The sequence below is a fragment of the Ursus maritimus genome, unplaced genomic scaffold (assembly GCF_017311325.1).
Source record: "Ursus maritimus isolate PB19 unplaced genomic scaffold, ASM1731132v1 scaffold_17, whole genome shotgun sequence".
Classification (NCBI taxonomy): domain Eukaryota; kingdom Metazoa; phylum Chordata; class Mammalia; order Carnivora; family Ursidae; genus Ursus; species Ursus maritimus.
The window spans coordinates 56,609,818-56,626,270 of NW_024424119.1; the positions used below are offsets into that span (position 1 = coordinate 56,609,818).

General features: G+C 46.5%; 1 protein-coding gene across 2 annotated transcripts in view; it reads right to left on the reverse strand.

Moving 5' to 3' along the window:
• The window catches only part of TSC1 (TSC complex subunit 1), a 48,896-nt gene extending 38,228 nt beyond the window's left edge, over positions 1–10,668 (reverse strand). The window contains exons 1-2 of one of the 2 annotated variants that reach the window (XM_008698676.2): positions 10,469–10,668; positions 1,464–1,526 (exon numbers count right to left, since the gene is read on the reverse strand). The gene's annotated coding sequence lies outside the window, so the exon portion shown is untranslated. The remainder of the gene's footprint in view (positions 1–1,463; positions 1,527–10,468) is intronic. The other variant, XM_008698675.2, reaches the window with a different exon arrangement.
• Positions 10,669–16,453: the final 5,785 nt, after the last annotated feature.

Below are 16,453 nucleotides of genomic sequence, written 5' to 3' on the forward strand. Positions count from 1 at the left end.
TACCGGAAACTTCCCTAAATTAAAGGTTAGTGATGGGACTGCCCACGGCAGCCGGAGACGAGTGTCTCTTCAGCGTCACACACGTGACACGGTGACCACAGGAGCAATCTGGCTCCTAGACCTAACAAAGTCATTTTCCTACATTAAAACTCCAAACTTTCCAAATCTAGCTACCAAAATGTCATACAACTGCAATTCTGAAAATGTGAAATAAAATTTGAGATTTACAACGTGTGTTATTCAGCTTGGGCCTCGATGATATGAACACAGCCACTGGACGCTGGGTTCAAATTCACATCCTGCAGACTTCTAAAGAAGGGACAGTGTGAAGCACACAGGAAAACTTTGAGGATGAAAAGTCACACTCAGAATGCTTTCCCTCCTTGTAGGAGAACGCTGCTTGAGCCTTCCTGTTAGACACTCTATAGGCTGTACCAAGTTTCTGTGAACAGACATCGATCTTGAAGGCAAAAATCCCTACTTTATTTCACAATTCCTATGAGGTAAGGTGAGGCAGGCAGTGACAGAGTATAGTAACTAGCAACCAGTGACCCATTACATGAACCCCATTAGCTAAACACATACAGAGAGAGCAAACCAAACACCTTCCCTATCTTCCCCACACCTTCCCACAGACACACAATGCTGCTGCGTTGGGCACGCTAACCGGCAAACTCAAAATCACAGCTCAGCGATAAGTCACGTCACTGAGACCAAATTCATATCCACGAAAGTGCCAAAGGCTCAATATTTATGAAGGAAATATTCGGGACCTTGAGAATCCTCCAATTGCTAGAAACTGTCACAGCATGTAATTCATCCCAAAACGCTAATTAAGACAATTAATAAATTAAGCCAGGTTAAGATATAAATGCTAATTCCCTAGCTCAGGGGCTCTCAGCCCAGGATGTACATTAGAATTACCTCTACAAAATCCTGAAGCTCAGGCCCCACTCCAGAGCAGGTTAAGGGGTGGGGTCGAGAGAGCACATCTGGTTCCAAGTGCATTTCCACAGCCACGGTTGACAGCCTCTCTGCACTAGTCAAACGACTCGCTCCAACACAAAGTCTTCGATTTCATTTAGTGGTGAAAACCACACCTCACTGCTGGTCAGAACTGATCTGAGTCACAGGTCCACCAAGTGCAGCTATACAACCTCAGGAAATTCAGCTAATATCTCAGAGCCCCATCCCTCACCTGTAAAATGGGGCTACATCAGAAGTGTGGCTCTGAAAGAGAGAACGAGTAACACACACAAAGAAAGCACTTAACGGTGTCTGGCACTGACTAAGCAACTAATAAATCACGGGTGATTTACCGAATTACTTCGTGCCACAGAGGGACCAGTTCCTAGCAAAAACCAGAACCGTGAAATCCTGAGTGCAAAGAAACACACATACAACTGTACAGGTGAACAATTCCCTTCTGTCTCCCCCCGCACTGGACTGAGTTTGTACCTTACCTGTTCTGGGGACAATTGGTACTTCGGTTTCCAGTGCTGTCAACCTGGTGTCTCTCATGGTCACTAAAGGAAAAAACACATATAATGTATACAATAGTCTTACAATGAAGTGAAATCCCAGATGCACCCAGGGGGAGTTTAGGGTTCACCTGGTTCAACCTCCTTCCTGCCCCAGCCCTGACAGGTGGCCAGCTAGTTTCCACCAGAATGAACACTGACAAGAGTGGGCGCACGTGCCTCTCCCTGTCTACATTTCTGAACAGCTGGTTGCTGGAAAATTCTTTATATTGTGCTGAACTTGTAATCTCTGCCTTTTGTTAGCTGTTTACAGGAGCTATAAACAAATGGGCAGGATGGGCTCTCAAATCCTGGAATTCTGAGGTACAATCCCAGCTCTGCCACCTATTAGCTGGGCCACTTCTGGCAGTTTCTCTCAGGCGTCTAACGTCTGACCTTGTTACTTCAACTGGAAAGTGAGAATAGCGGCCTCTACCTCAAGACGGCTGTGTGGGGTTACACGAGACGATGCATCCTGGAGCCCTGACACAGCAAGGGGCACAGGGTCATCACTCAAGCAGCCCTGAAACGCACGTCCCGGGTGCAAAGCACTTAGTGGGCCTACATCTGGTCGCCTACATCTGGTCGCCCCCCATGCTCCTCTCCCTCCCTCCAGCCCTGCCCCTCCAGCCTCTCCACTCCCAAGCTAGGCATTCACCCCTAAAATCTCAGCTTAAACATCTGCCCCATCACGCCTGGGTGGCTCAGCTGGCTGAGCATCCAACTCTTGGTTTCAGCTCAGGTCGTGATCTCAAGGTCATGAGATCGAGCCCCACATCAGGCTCCAGACTCAGCAGAGAGTCTGCTTGAGATTCTCTCTCCCTCTGCTCCTCCTCCCACCTGCGCACGGGCGGGCACGCGCACTCACTCACTCTCTCTCTCCTTCTCTCTCTCTCAAATAAATAAATCTTAAAAAAAAATTTTACCCCATCAGAGAAGCCTTCACTTCCCTCCACTCCCGTGCCCCAGACTAGGTCAGGTCCCCTGTTATATTTGCTTAGCAGCCTATATTTCTTTGTGTCACTTACCGCAACCCAATTAAATAAACGTAATTAGTTACTGAACACGTCTCCGTCACTAGAACAGAAGCTCAGTCGGTACCATAGCTCTAGCAGCAACCACGGTGTCTGGTACTTGCTGACTGCATGGAAGCCGTTACAATAGTTCTTAAATAAATGTATGAAGCTGAATCCTGCCTTCAAAACAGCATGACCTTAATCTGATCCTTCCACAGGACAAGCGTAAAATATTTGTGGACAGCTATCATTGCTCTACCTTCTTCGCCTCTTTACCATACTTTCCGTCTGAGTGACCTCATACTAAATAACCATGTTAAATATGAGTCTCTACAAATACATTCCAATTTGCCTTTAAAATGTGAGCCGTCAAACTATATTTAGGTATCATCCGGTCACGAGACGGTAAGTTCCTCGAGGACAGGGACCATCTGTTTGATCCCCCAGTGGACACCCCAGGCCTACTGCAGCGTCTGGCACTCAAGAGGCAGATACGCTCTGTGCAGGCCAGCAAAGGTTTCACCAACGTCCCTGGTCGCCATTCCAGGATGGGATGTAGAGTATGGAAGCTGAGACTCACGCACTGTGTCGGTCTAGTGAGTGAACACGGGAAAGCTTGCCAACAACCCTTCACCATACTCTGATGCTCAAAGTCGAACTTGTGGACGGAGCAACTCCCTAGCAATTAAAATCTCTTGCCCCAGACGACCGGGGAATTATATCTCCTTGTGGAACACATTCTAGGCATTAAACCCCAACGGTCCTCGGCGGCATACTGCAACCGTGCGTCCACTGCTAGGAGGCGGGCTGGCCTCTCAGAAAGGCCAGCCAAATCAGTCAGACGGGGAGTGCCTGCCTGGCCACAGTCAATCAAGAAAAGAACTGGAATTAAAACACAGACGCCTCTAATACTCAGAACCTTAACAAAAGCTGTCAGTCCAGTGAGTCATATAGACTTCCTCTTAAAATTAATCCTAGTTGAATCTTTTACCTGAAAAGGAATACCCAAGGCAAGGGTCAAGTTGGAATATATACCAGATGAGCTCTTGTAGCCACCCAGCCAAGATCACAATCCTAGACAAAGGCACTGGCACAGGAAAGCAAAATGTTTTTTTGTCCAATGCTCAACATTAAGACTTCTTAAATTCTTTATCGTTAGGCCCAAAAATGGTTAATGGTAATAAACTGTCATCAATCTAATGCTGGCTTGTCAAAGGCTACTTGACGTTATTTATATTTTTAATTGTTCATTTACTCATTCATTTCTATTTAAATCCTGCCCTATGGAGTACTACTAGGTAAACCCTTCCGGTCAGTCAAGTGAGATATGACCTGTGAACTTCTGATAGGAAGTGAGGAATGAAGAAGACCCCCTTCAAAGATGTGTGCCCCAAAGGGGTGTGGATGGATGCACTTGTCAGGGCATAACAGCGTCAATCCACATTCTTATCTTCAAGAGCCAAATTAAAGAAGAAACATGTCCCCAGATCTAGATTTTTCCTCTTTCATATCTGACCCAAAAGCTGTGTTCTCATCTAAAAGCAACATTGTGATGGCATTTCCTATGAGCAGTCTTTTTGAAAAAAATAAATAAATAAAGGTAAGTCTGAGGAAGAAGAGGGCTCTGCGCTGTTATTATTTTGAGATTAAAGAGAAAGAGCACAGGTCAATTTCACCTTAATTTCATTCTTAAGGTGTTTGCAGATAGATAGATGGCTTATATACCTAGGATTACACATGAACTCTAGCTTAACAGCCACGGACAGCTGTCATTGGCAGGACCCATACACATGTTTTCACATCTCTCTGCCCTAGGCAGGATGCATTACAAGCCGTGAGACGGCTAACAGCTATCGACCCCTTTATGAAATGCTAGCGGCAGGCACCGAAAATGCCTTTAGAAAGTATTTTATCTGAAAATATCCGCTGAACATTCAGACTTTTGGAAGGCCAGTACTGTGTGTGGCCTTCTATCCTAGGACTCCTCGGAACTGCAAACCACATCACCCGAGACGATTTCACGCACACCTGTCTGTGATGTATACATGCAGGCAGATGCCCTTCGCTGTAACCGGCTGACCATACTCAGGTTTTTCATCTACAAATTCAAAGACAATTCAGAAGCGCCTGGGTGGCTCAGTTGGTTGGGCGTCTGCCTTCGGCTCAGGTCATGGTCTTGGGGTCCTAGGATTGGGACCCGCATCGGGTTCCCTGCTCAGTAGTCTGCTTCTTGCTCTCCCTCTGCTCCTCCCCCCTGCTAGGGCGCGGGCGCGTGCTCTCTCTCTCAAATAAATAAATAAATAATCTTTAAAAATAAAGAAAGAAAGAACAAAAATTAAAAGACAATTCAGATACGGGTTTAGTCACAGTCGGACTGTTTCAGGATCAAGTACAGTACAGGTAGAACAGAACCGTTACACCATTACGTTAACAACAAAGATAAGAGTAATAATCAAACACTAGGACACTATTGTGTTCAACTCTGGCTCAGTAACGGTCTCAGATGATTTCTTAGAACAATATTCTTTCAAGTGAACAAAGCTACCTTCAGCACAAACACATCCGAAAAGGACAAGATACTAGCGCCGATTCCCTCTTCCCACGGACACACAGAAGGAAGAAGGGGGTAGGAGACACTACTTTGTATGTCAGAGCGAAGCAGCTGATGGCAAAACCTGCCAAAATGTGTAGTCGTGGGTGACTTCCACGGTCTCGCAGCTGCAGGCCCTCTCAAGGTCACATGAACTGGGGCAGCGGAGCTCCAGATTCGCCATTCAGAATTTTGGCCATTAGGGACCTTGAAGGACAACTTGCCGAAGCTTATACCAGATTTCAAAGGTGAATCTTGTCATACGTGCCTGTAGGGACAGAGCTCGATTTCAGTAAGATTTCTCTCTTCTATAAATACTGTTTCTTTTAGCCTGAACAAAATTATTTACCAAGAAAATACTGGTCAGACAGATACCATGTATGTTTCAAAGAAACTCTACAGAGCTTCCCCTAAAAGAAATCTGAGCAAACTGTTAAGATTTAAGTTTCAAGTTCACAGAACTAAAACAGAAATACCCCAGGGAATAAAGGCACAGGGTTTGACTGACAGTCTAGGACAGTGGTTCTAAGATGTGATCCTCACACAGCAGCATCACCTGGGCATTTGCTAGAAATGCAGACTCTCGGGCCTGGCACCACACCTCTGAATCAGAAACTCCGGGGGTGGGGTCTTCTCAGTCATTCTGATGCCCACTAAACGTTGAGAACCACTGGTCCAGGAAGAAGAAGGATGATGCCAAGAAACATTAAAAACATATATTTAATACATAATTTTATAAATACTTTGAGGTTCAAAGGGAAAACAATACGTAGTGCATAAACCCTGGAAAAAAGCCCAATGGAATTCTGCCAGGTGCTAAAGGTACCAGCACAGACCGAATGCCAGGCCTGACAAGCATTTAGCAAGTTCCATACCTGAGATCTCCACTTCTGATTTTTTAAAATGTGGCATTTAAGGTTGAATTCCCACGGAAGTGTAAAGAATCTTTCAATGTAAAAATTTAACAAGATGATTTGTAACACAAACAGCACACAGGTCCATCTTTAAAAGGCTTGGGCCTTTCCTACCTACCAGTTTAAAAAAAAATGTTTTAATAAAGCCCAAGTCCATTTTTAAGAGGAGTAATCTATCTAGAATAATCAGTTGGGCTGCAAGATGGGTCCCTAAAGTTCCTGAATGAATCTGTATGAACTGTTTGGTAGTGATGGGACAGGAAGGGATATTTGGTCCAAAGCTTCCCACAGATTTTCAGAGGGGAACTGAGGCCCCCCAAAAGTTAAGAACCACTGACCTATGAATCAGTTTATGAGATTAGCAGTTCATGTCGTTTATCAAAGTGAAAGATGAAATATTTGGGCTCTGAAGTCAACTAACAGGGTTCAAATCCCAGCTCAGAAGCTGAGTAAGTGACCTTAGGCCTGTTTCCTCATCTCCCTATCCTGTCTCCTAAGGCTGTGGGAAGAGTCCACAGGGATCATGCAAGTCAAATACTTAGCACAGTACTAGGCACATAAGTACTCACCAAATATAAACTTGACTCTAACAGTATTGCTACTAAACAAAATGTATTGCTGGGTCCGTAAGGCTTAGCGGTCTCTCCATGTAACAACTTGTATGTGAAACATTGATAAAACCATTCCATAACTAAAAATGGATACACTTCCAGTTTGCTACTGTGCTCTGTGAACCATTCAAAGTAGCACAGGTCTTACCAAATGCACGCAGACGTTAAGGTCACTACATCTGTTCTTCCTTATCACTCCCTACTGGGCCTTCCATCACCGACAGAAAGACAAAATTGTCCCTTGTTACTCAAATACTTCATGCTCTCTTTACTTTAGAAAGTGACCTGTGAGTTCTAGGCCAGTAACTACCACGCCTTGTTCTGTATCAAAGCTAGGTTTTTAAGGCACTTTACTGGTTAGATGACAATCTGAATTCATTCATCTGTTACCTTTTGCTACTTCCCTGGACAGAACAAAAGTTAGCACTGCACAAGGGACAAGAAGAAGCTAGCAAGGTCCTAACATCATATATCTTTTTTTATATTAAAAAAAGGTATTCATCCTTTGGGGGGGGGCTCTTTTTTAATTTATTCACCCCCTCAAAAAAATAGACATTAGATATTAAATGACTAATTTCTTGTAACTATAGGCTTTAAAAGTAAATCAGAAAAAGAATAATCTCAAATTGCTGATGGTAGACCTTTCAGACCAATTTAAATGACAAAAAATGAGTATTGTCATGCAAACCAAATTATACTAAGCACTGAAGGAAGAAACTCAAGTGTGAATGTATGCTAATTATACACACATTTTTTAAAGCAAAAAGCTACAGGTTTGAATGTTACTGAGTACATTTTGCTTTCATGCCTAATTTCAGCTACTTACCTGACAAACAAAGCTAATATAAATAAAACTAATCGTTCAAAGAGAGACTTATAATATAATGAACTTATAGGGAACTACCTTTTTAAAAAGCATGTGATATAAAGGAAAGGACAAACAAGTCATCACTCGATGGGTAAGGCTAAGAAGCACCCATTTGCTTAGTTATTATAAAGCCATTAACACTTGGATTCAATCAATTTAGTCAGAATGTTTAGCTGAAGCCCCAGGAGGACTTGAAATCCCAGAAATGTATCAGAAATCCTCTAATTCACAATCCAACTCTCTTATTTCACAGATGAAGAAACCGAAGCTCAGTTTCAGAACTTCAATGGCTTGTTAAAAGTTGAAAGCTATCCGATTTTTAGGAAAGCTTAAAATGGTTGATGTGTTGTTGTCTTTGGCTCATTTGCACCCAAGGGTATACAATTAATTCCAGGAAAAGCTAATTTTAGTCCACTATGGCTCTGGAATCCGAAAAAGAACATCCCTGTACCCTAACAACTGGTACAAGAAGACACAGCTACAAGATCAAGTCAGCTGTAATTCAGAGCCCAAAATTCACCCACCACTACCCACACCAGAGGTTAGAAACTATTTTAGGAAATGCCTCCGCAATAAATTATACATTAAAGGAAAAATAGCCAAATTGATACTTGAAGCCTCCGGTCTTCAATTTCTGGTGTACATCCGAATCACCTATGACTTACTCCAAAATATATATCCAGAGTATCCCTGAAGACCAAATATGTAGGTCCCCCTACTGTGAGGCTGGACATCTGTGCATGGAGGTTCTGATGAACAATACTGCTTGAGATCTCTTGTTCCCGGCAATTTCATTATTCTGTAAACACTCCATAGACAGGTATATATTTGATTTGTCCTAGTAAGACTCTTCAGTTTCAGCTCACAACTGAAACCAAGCATGCACAAAAGGCATCGGATTACACCACAACAGTAGCAGTGTGGGATGTCTTTGCTCTTAGCCCAGCGAGGGAGAGTACAACTGAGTCACAGGATCTGAGACACTCCAACTTAACCGAGATAAGTAAGAAGGCTGGTAGCCGCCTAAGAATCTGTCTAACTAGGAATTTAGAAACATACCAAGTCTTTATGACACCAGGAAATGCATGAAGTGAAGAAAGCTTACATCATCTACCCTTCCACGCACGTGATGTAAGAGTGTTTTGGATAAGATATTAACTTTAGTAAGGGGATATTTTCATTTTACATCTTCTATAAATACCCCTTAAGTTTACACCAGGTGGTTAGAGGAAGATTCTGCGGCTCCCCAGGGCAACAGCAAAGAATGTTTCAGTGTTTCTGAGGAGCCTCATTTGCCTGATGCATGACTGTTACGGGTGCATTTCCCTGCACAACCCTCAATCAGCTTTCACATTTGCATATTCCAGGTTTACTCAGGAATGTTCAACTTAAGAATCACAGGTGGTTGCTCAGTAAATCAAGGGCTCCCAGAAGATTCGGTTTTATAATGCTTCTTGAAATTTACAGCTCCACTTTGCCAGCATGTTTGAATTCAGATGACTCCAAGTTGATCCCAAAATTACAAATCAAAGTATCTCAGAAGAGTATTATTCTATTTTAGTACTTTTACAGCTTACTCTATGTAAAGTGAAGTGCTATTTCTATGCTTTCTATAAAAAAACCAGCAAGGATTTTAGTAGGCCTTCTTTCTGCAGTAAACGCATCAGTTTTATAAAAACACCAAATACTTGCCAGCCTAATTTAGACTAACATATTTACGAGCACAGCACTACCATGCCAAACAAGGCTGAAGTGTATATGCACTTACAGCTATGCACCTATACAGCTAAGGTATACCCCTCTTCAAAATTAAACACACACACACAGAGGCACTTGTGCACAAACTCTGGCCAATCAATTCATTCTAATCACTTAATTAGAATGACAGGCTGGCTTTGGTCAAATAACATCTAAATAAGAGCATAAACAGATGAATGTAAGGATAAATAATGACAGGAGCACAGTCTTGGAACCCATAGCAGAGTTCTAGACCCCAATTCCAGCCCTGGCTCAGATAATCCTAGAAGTGTGACCTTGGGCAAGTAACCCTAATCTCTCTGGGCCTCAGTTTCTTCACCAGGGAAATGGAGGTATTAACAGTGGCTGCCTCTTCCCTTTGTCGCAAGGACTAAAGGGGGTGATGACTGCAAAGCACTTCCATAGTGAGTACTCCATAAACTGAGCTGTTGTTATTAGGGGGACCGCGCCCCCTCCCAAGCTCCCCTACCCCCAAATCCAAAACACACGAAGCAAAACTCTTTAACAGGAAACACAAAGAGCTTTAATTCTAAAAGGTCTCTCAGACTGCGGGCTCTTCATCCTCCAGTTCCTCAAATGAATGAATGAGCGTCTAGGAGTGGCTCTGCAAATAGCTGTCTCTTAAGGTTCACCTCCGCTCACTTTAAGGTAACTGTCTTTCACCATCAATTAAACACCCACAAGCACACCCGGAGCGTGGCACCCTAGTCCTGCAAATTTCAGCGGAGACACCGAGTCCAGGCGAGTCCTCGATGCCCACAGGCAGCCTCCATTCATTCTCCTCCCCACCCTTGACCCCTCTCCTGAAGCCCCGGGGCCAGCCGCCCTCCCCCCACCGGCCCTTCCCCTCCGGCCGAGGATCTCTCCCCTGCCCTCCGCACCCCGCGGGAACCTGTCACCCCACCAAGTGAGGGGCTGGCGAAGGGGCCCACCTCACCCCTGCCCTCGGCACCGAGCCCCGGGGCTGCAGCCTCTCCTCCCCAGGGACTCGCCAGCTCTGCGGGGCCCCGCCAGAGATAGCGCGTAATAAGAGGGAGGGGAAAGCTCTCCGAACACCCCTTCCCGGGGTTCCCTCTCCAGCAAGTGAGCCCCTTGCCCCAGCCCCTCGGGGCCTCCCAGACCGGGGTCATGGTGCCAGGGCTGCCCCGAGAAGCCCCCATGAAAAGGAGGGGGAGACATCCCCATACTCACCCACCGTCTCCTCCCCCTCAGCTGTTTACCTCACAGTTCCTCCAGCCTACAGGGCGCCGCCATCTTGGACGTACAGCACCTCCCCCCGTCGTGAAATGTCCACGGCCGCTGCAGCCTCCGCCACGAAAAAGAGTGCCCAGTTGGGTCTCGCCTCCCTCTCGACCCCAGTGACAGATGACCGCGGCCGGCAGCCCCGTTGGACGGAAGAGGCTCTCCTGCTCATTACTGATGATGCGAGCCAGTCGAGACAGGACCCAAGAGAGTTTGGAAGGTAGGGGGGCGGGGACGGGCGGAAGGATCCCGAAAGGAGGCCGCTGAGAGATCTTGTGACTCCGAAGGAGGCGAAAAGAAGGGCCGGCGGGGCGGGAGGAGCCACGCGAGGGAGCGAGGGGCGGGGCTGAGGTCACGTGCCCGGTCCGGCGGGAGGGGCCGTGCGAGAGGCGTAAACAAGGTGGCCCGGCTGGGTGTGGTTGGGGTGCCTCCTGCCTTCCCTCGTGCCGTTCCTGCTCTTGCAGACCCAGTGACCCCCTAGGATCTCTCTCTGCCCCGCCACAGAGCTGCGATCATGTTTCCCAAAGAGCCACGGGGGCCCGCGTGGGTGAAGGGTCCGCCTTGGAGGAGTGGCAGCTCGCCCAGACAAGGAGGGAAAAGCTGCACCAGGGCAGCCTTCTTTCCTTTGCAGAATATTTGCAAAAGCCCACCTTGCTGACACTACGAACATGGTCACGACAGCTATGAGAAACCACCCTAATCAGACCAGACAGCTTTAAAAGAAGCAGCCTTAATTCTGTTCCTTCTGCTTTTAGCTATGTGAACCTAACAAGTCTTGAAGTCCTCTAAGCCTCCGTTTCTTCCTCTGTGAAATGGGCATAATAGCCTTCCTGAAGTGAGAATTCAAGTCCCCTGCATAGTAAATGCTCAACAGGTGATGTTCTTCATCAAAGGCGGGTGCAGTAAGGACTATGGTACAAAGAGAGTGAGAGAGCAGAGAGTGAGATGAGTCTAAGGGTGGATTTTGAAAGGTTTTTTTGAAGGCAGTTTTTTTGAAAAACTGCTTAGATTTTCAAGGAAAGATAGGTTTTATGAAATAGAAATGGAGAGGTTGGAAGGAAAAGGACATTTCAGGCCAAAAGCACCAAGGAAGCAAGATCCTGGAGGCAGTAAATGCTGGGTGACTTAGGGAAAATAACAAGTTTTGTCATGGGAACCAATTGGGTCACAATGCAAGTCAGCCTATGATTTAAGGGGCCAGGTGTGTGAGTGGCCAGCACGTGGGTGCTGTCAGAATTCCAAGGGGCCCAGCGTGGTCCCGAGTAGGGCTGCTGCTAGCTTATATGGTGCCTTTGTAAGAATTAGAAAGAGACACCCCTTCTGGGCCCACAGCCCATGTGAGCAGAGCCCAGGGTGTATTTCAGCCCCTACCCTCCTACCCCCAACCCTCCTGGGGGCCCTTGAGCAGTGCACAACCTTTATAACCATGCCGGCTCATGGAGGAGGTGGGCATTGAGCTGGGGATTCAACCAGTCTAACACGGGGAAGGAGGCAGTGGGGGGAAGCCAAGAATTCTTGATTCAAATGGATCAGAATTTGAATGCAGGCTTCTGCCATTTTACCAACTGAGTTAGTGTTAGTTTCCTCATCCACAACATGGGGAATAATAATGCCTATGTAATGGGGATTTGAGGTTGAATCAGTGAAACATTAAGACATAACTAGGGTAAAGCCTACTTCAATAAATGTCACTTTTGTTACTGTGTTAATTGTGCTCTTGGGCAGCCTCCATCACTCCCAGGAGCTGGTCCACCAAATGCTAAATTCTGTGTAGCTACCCAAACATGGTCAGCTCGGGGGCCAGAGATGAAAAGGTTGGAGGAGAATGGGAAGGATCTGACTTCTTCCAGTTCCGCCAGTCCACAATCCATTTCACAGGAATGGACTACTGCCTTTGCATTCATACCAGGGCAGGGACCCAAGTGCATTCGCAGATTTCTGAGTCCGGTGATTGGAGTGCTCAGGGTAAGGGGTGGAGTCGGGGGCCAGGCACTGCTCCAGAGCTCTGACCCAGGAACTTCCCTCCCTACCCCCAATTTCTCTTGGCTCTCTGACCTCATCCAGCTGGAATGTTCTCCTCCGTGGAAGGGAGCAATGATCCATGGAGCTCATCAACTGCTGGCCCTCAAGGGGGCCATAACCACATTGTTACTGTTTATACAGTGTCTGGAAGAAGAATGGTAATTGTTCTCTCGATATGGACCACCAGGGGCTTAAGAGAAGAGGCCAGAAAGAACAGGCAGAGGCAGCCGGGCCACCATCCTTGTCACTCTCAATTCAGGCTGCCCAGATATTTCCTCCTTCTCTGGCATTAAGTGTTGTAATTTGCCTAATAGATGTTAAGGAGACCACTACTTTCCAGACACCACCCTGGAGCCTGCTTGTGGCAAGAGCTCCCCATCTGGGCTTTCTCCGATAGTCATGGTCCACCTGTCTGAACGTGACAAGAAACAAAGGAGCCTGTGTTGGCAGGTGGTGCTGACTTAATGTATGCATTTGTCTGTGCAGCGTCTCCCCCTCCCCTTCCTGGGGCAACAACAGTACCACGCTCAAGCCACAGGCACTGGGCCCAGCCTAGCCAATCCCAGATTCCCATCATCTAGCCAAAGTCATAGGCCATCGGACATGTGACTTGGGCTGGACCAATCAGGGTGCTTCCCTGGGTCTATATATGGATGCTGAAAGAGAGATTGTGTCTTTACCCTGGGGTCACTAAACTGGGATGAAGGAGCTGTGACCCTCCACCCTCCCATCTCCTACATCAACTCTGAGAGAAGTCCAGCCAAAAGATAGAAAAGACCTACCAGACACAGAGAGGGAGATGGAAAAAGAAATATAATTTGTTATCTCCCGGATTTTCAGAGTCCCTGCAGCCAGATTCGTGCTGGCTTCCCAAGTTCCATGAAGCAACAACTATTTTTACCGATGCTAGATTTGGTTATAGGTCTCTCTCTTTTGCAAACAAAAGGCCTTCCAGATGCAATGAGGTCTGAAGGCCTTTGGAAGGACACCACTAGTTCAAAATACTTCTCCCTCATCCGTTCGCGGGGTCCTCTTGCTTCGGCTTTCAGCTTTCCGTATCGCAGTCTCATGCCAGTGACCTCCCGCCAGCGGCCACGCATCTCCTGCAGGGCCAAGCCCATGTTTCTGGCAGGAGCCTCCACAGCCCTGGAGCCCGCTCTCACCAGCGGCCCCTTGCTGTCTAGCACTATGTCCAAAAGACAAAGATGATATATGTCTACACTACATACGTATACGACTATATACATATATATGCATGTACTTTTAACTTATGTAAATGGCTTATGTCTCAGATGGAATCTGTTTCTTACGTTTTTCCCCACTCACCATTATTTTGAAGCTCCGTGCACGTTGCTTTGTATTCCTCTAGCCAGTAGCTTCTAACTGCTTACAATTATTCAATGATGCAGACCTAGCCTGATTCTCCCAGGGAATGACACCCACAGTGCCACCAGAAACAACACTGTGAGAAACACCACTGTCCTGTTCCCTTATGGATACGGCTGAGAATTTCTTTGGGTTGCATATCTGGGAGTAAAACTGGTGGACTTTCTTTTTGGGGGGTTGTTTTTAGAGAAATTGTTTTAGCTTTATTGGGATATAATCGATATACAAAAAATTGCACACATGTAATTGTCCATATCTGGATGGCTGTGAATATATGCATACCACCCGTGATGCCATTGCCACAACCAAGATACTAAACATACCCATCATCTCCAAAAATTTTGCACAGACTTACCACCACATTGTTCCCCAGAAGGGCTGCCCGAGTCCACTCCCCACGAGAAGTCCACAAAAGTGCCCACATCCCTGCCAATACTTGGCATTGACTAGCTCTTTCATTTTTTTTTTCAGCATAATAGGGCTATAGTGACATGTTCTTGTTTGAATTTACCTCTATTAGTGAGATAGAGCGTTCCTTCACATTCTTGTTGATTTTGTGGGTTTCTTCCTCCATAAATTGCGGACTCTTATCTTTAGACCATTTTCGTGGTAGGGTTACTATCTTTCCCTTGTTGATTTGTGGAAGCACCTTCTCTGCTCTAGCAACGTGCCCCTTGCCGACTACAGATATTCCCAATGTCCCCCCTGCCCAAGTCTGTTACCATCCTAACAACTGTATTGTGCTTCATTGGAAAGGAGACGTTACTCCTGATGTTATCAAATTCATCTCCTTCTTTTTTTTCGGAGACTTACACGTTGGCTTTTTGAGGTTTTGTTTACGAATGCCCTTCCCAACTCTCGTCTTGGTGAGAAAGGAGAACTGGCCGCAGGTGTGCAGCGCACAAGCCAGGTTGTCCAGTGAGGCCAGAGAGCCCCAAAGAGTTGGGATCCTGGATCTACAACCCAGCCGTGTGGCCTGGACGCGTCGCTGAGCAAGTTCAGTTTCTCCACCCGGAGAATGGGGATGACGCCCATACCATAACCACCTGATTCAGAGGGTTGCTGGGACAGTGCAGCGTGAGACACAGAGCACCTGCCACCGTGTGGGCGTCAATAAACATTGTTTTTGCTCCTACTGCCATATGAGTGTCCTCAGCTGCCCTAACAAATGACCACAAGTGGGGCGGCTGAGAACAGTAGAAAGGAATTCTCTCACTGTCCTGGAAGCCAGAAGTCTGAAGTCAAGGTGTGGGCAGGGTTGGTTTGTCCTGGAGGCTCTGATGGAAACTGTGTTCCATGCCTCTCTCCTGCCTTGGGATGGTGCGGCCGACTTTGACGTTCCGGGGTTTGTAGCTGTGTCGCTCATTTCTCTGTTTCTGTCTTCATGTGACCTTCTCCCTGGTGTCTTCACATGGCCCTCTTCTCAGTGGGTGTCCGCTTCTCTTCTTATGAAGTTACCCGTCATTGGATTTAGGGCCCACATGAATCCAGCCAGTATGATTTCATCTGAACTGCAGGATACCTGTAAAGACCCTATTTCTAAATAAGGTCACATTTTGAGGTTCTGGGTAGACATGAATTTGGGGGGAGGACACTGTTCAATCCCCTGTGCCTGCTTTCAAGAAGCATAGAATCCAGCAGATGAGTTGGAAGAGGGACCAACCATACTGTGACTCAGAGTAAGGTCCAGCCCGAGATCAACCTGCAAAGTGCTACAGACAAAGAGTTCATACTCAGAGTGACGAGTGCAGCTCACTGGTGGGTGTTTTGCTTCTGGTTCAATCAGGAATTTGCTAAATGGTGATGGGGCAAAAGGGTGGTACAGGAGGAAGACCCAGCTTGAGCAAAGGCATTCCAGCAAGACCACCTAGGGCTGTTTGCTACATAAACGGTCAGATTTAAGATATGCATGAAATAGAAAATAAGGAAGTCAGCATATGGAGGGCCTCAAGCTAAAGAAGAAAACTGAATTATATCTGGAGGCAATGAAGGGCCGCTGAAGGTTTGAGAGTTGTCTGTTGAATATTGTCAAAGGTTTAATCTTGACTTAATGCCTGTTAATTTAACTGAAATTCTGGGCTGGCTGTCTCCTTGGGCAAATCCCCATCACACATCCATTCATCCCTTGCAATGCAATGTGCAGGGCCACATTCCAGAGTGTTCCATGTTAGTCTCATGGTCACCATGAGACACCCCCCACTGTGCCCCACCAAGCACAGGCATTCACAATTAGAGGTTCTATGTTAGTTGTGCCTCCTCTGAAGAACACGCAGTGATCATTTGGAAAATGATAAATTTAGATCCCTACCTCACACCCTATGCCAGAATAAACTCCTAAGGGACCGGAGCTCTAAGTGTCAAAAGTGAAACCATACAAGTGCTAGAAGAAAACAACATGAGGGGATGCCTGAGTGGCTCAGTCAGTGAAGCGTCTGCCTTTGGCTTAGCTCATAATCCTGGGGTCCAGGGATCGAGTCCTGTGTCTGGCTCCCTGTTCTGCAGGGAGTCTGCTTCTCCCTCTCCCGC